Raw genomic sequence first — 2,780 nt, 5'->3', positions numbered from 1 at the left:
CAGTGTAAAATTGCTAAGAAGACAAAAAAGTAATACAAAAATATTATCATGCTGCTTTATATTAATTATTGTATATTCTTAATCATTTAAATCAAAAACAAATGCAAAGTCATAGTCAAAACAGATTTTAACTGAAAGGTTGCACTAATCTACAAAGCAAGGGCACTTTACATGTTATAAGCATCAAGTTGGAGCGAGTTGTCACACTGTAATTTCTGTCAGCCAAAATAATTATTTTTTGTTGTTGTCATAATTGTTTTGCTTCCTACAATAGGCTGTTTAATTGCAGGTTCCATTGTGACAACTTACCCCGAGTAGTGTGACAACATGCCCCCTATCATGTTGTCACCAAAGTCATCGTACATTCAGTAGACAGTATTTTTATTTATTTATTTATTTAAGACTTTCGACTACAGTTCGTGATATAAACAGGTCGACTTTACTTATTTGAAATCGAAAGGAATTACTTTGCAAAACTGACCAAGAGCGCAGTCAGTCAAGCAGGGCACAATAATCCAGCAGCTAATAAACACTCATATTTGGTGCCATAAATACAGATGTGAGTTTCACATACCTCTAGTTTATTAATAATCACGTATAACTTCTATTCGTGCAGAAATCAGGACGCTAGACAGGTGAAACATGAAGCTACGATGAGGGCGGAAAAGGAAAACAAAGCAGCCAATCAGTGACAGCACACAACAACACGAGAGCTGTAGTTTCCAAGAAATCCACACCTCTACAGTTCAACAAACTCAGTTCTGCTTAGTTTTCTCAAATCGTCGTTATTACAAATGGAAGAGAGACATAACTGAGGTATGTAGTGGTAAATTATAACAACATTTACGTTTTGTGCTTGAGCAGCCCACTGTTGCTATGGTTACTTCCTGACGCGAACATTTGAGATTTACTGATATATTTGAAATATTAACACATTTTAAATGTTAAAAAACACTCAAGAGTCAGAAATCAATATAAAGAGTTTTATTCAAAATTCCAGTGCAAGATAAAAAAAAAAAAACTCTTAGAAACTAAAAACAAAATAAAATAAATGCTATAAATTGTATTGTATAGTGTGCAGTATGTGATCTTCAGAAGACACACTCTTTGACTGTTTTTACAAATCCTTTCACATTATACAAATGCAATTCATTTAGCATTACAACACTGAGTCAATGAATATACAACAAGCAAACAAGTTGAAAATATCAATATTGACTTTAGTTAAAAACATAAATTGCAACACTATGCAGGCTTTAAAAACCACCTTCAGTAGTTTAGAGCTGAAACCAATATTGTGGAGTTTAAAAATGTTTAGGGACCATTAAAACACCAATAATCAACATTAAGTGTAAAGCAATTGAGGCAGCAAAAGACTGAAAAGTTAAATATTTGCCTCCAAAAAAGTACATGATCAAAACTATGAAAACAAAAAGAAAGACCATGTACAGGTGTCTGCATGCAATTTCTCAGCATCTTCAATATTCCCAGCCCATTTCCACAGCCAGTCTATGTAAACTGATGAGGAAATCTGGAAACTCATCAATCATCTTCTTTTCATAGAACTCTTTTTCCCTATTAAAAGAGGTAGATCTTATAATATATAATATACAATATATAATATACGATAATAAATACAAAAATCATAGATGAAACTGGAGGTTTTCTTTGTTAAACTTGTATCCTGCAAAATGCTAGATTTACATATCGCCCCTTTTCTGTACTTACTGATGTCCCAGTGCATTGCGCAAATTCCGTAACAGTCCAAGCAAGTCATTGGGAAGATTTTTGCCAATTTTTGTCCATGTCTTAGGAGCCTGCAAATACAAAGTTACTTACACCTGGAGATCTCAGTGCAGGAAAATACAACCCTGTTTTTATAATCAATATAATTTACATTTACTGAAAATAATAATAATATATAATATTAAAAATAATATGAATCCCACATGTAGCACATAAAGACAGCACAAACCAGGTTTAGGTATGTTGCAACTGAACTTATTTAATGTAGTCTGGTTTGTATTTTCCTTCGCTTTGTGTATTTTGTTGTGTATTGTGAGGGCACATCACCTGTTCATGGTGGCATTTGTCTAATTTGCTTCTAACAAGTGATTCATGAATTTGTAAGTTGCACAGACTTGGAAGAAATGGAATGTGCTTCCTCTCCCTTTAAACATTGATGAGACTGTTGTTTATTTTGCTGTACTAAATATGCACCATTATATGGTTAAGTGCACTGATTTTCCCTTTCGTCCGAACATAAGAGACAACAACCTAGTTTGGGGTCACTGGTACTAGTACCATTTAAGAATCACTAATCTAGTTTGCTGTGCGGTTAATAGTCCAAACACAGCCTTAACTGAACCAATCAGCAATTTTAGCAAGGAGAGGAAAACACATCTCTTATGTTTAGGTGAAGAAATCATTGCTCACCTTTGTCTTCCAGTCGAAGACTCCAGTGCAGGTAGGTTTCTTGAAATGTCTTGGAGATGTTGCCACAGCTCTTCTGGATTGAGTCTGTCTCAGTTTGTTCTGTTTCTTCATGTCATTCCAGACGGACTGGATGATGGTGAGATCAGATCTCTGTGTGGAGCACTGGCTGCTGTCAGACTCCTTGTGGATACAAAAATCTCTCTGGATTATTATAATTAATGGCAAAAATAATGTTTGGAACTTAAACTGATATCTCCTACTGACACACTACAGCAAAAGATAGAAATAACTGACTTTAAACCATTTTTTTGTTGGTGAAAATTAGTGGTCGACCGATATTGTTT

The 2,780-nt window shown here is 34.4% G+C and overlaps 1 long non-coding RNA gene across 1 annotated transcript; it reads right to left on the bottom strand.

Annotated features, from left to right (window-relative positions):
• Positions 1-1,090: 1,090 nt before the first annotated feature.
• On the bottom strand, positions 1,091-2,451 carry LOC107731478 (uncharacterized). The gene is made up of 3 exons (XR_001638774.1): positions 2,437-2,451; positions 1,729-1,817; positions 1,091-1,575 (listed from the first exon to the last, which is right to left on the bottom strand). It is a non-coding gene; the product is annotated as an uncharacterized LOC107731478 (long non-coding RNA).
• Positions 2,452-2,780: the final 329 nt, after the last annotated feature.

Source organism: Sinocyclocheilus rhinocerous, unplaced genomic scaffold, assembly GCF_001515625.1.
Source record: "Sinocyclocheilus rhinocerous isolate Xijiao unplaced genomic scaffold, SAMN03320098_v1.1 scaffold1871, whole genome shotgun sequence".
In the NCBI taxonomy this organism is placed as follows: Eukaryota; Metazoa; Chordata; class Actinopteri; order Cypriniformes; family Cyprinidae; genus Sinocyclocheilus; species Sinocyclocheilus rhinocerous.
This window is presented reverse-complemented; position numbering and strand designations above follow the sequence as displayed.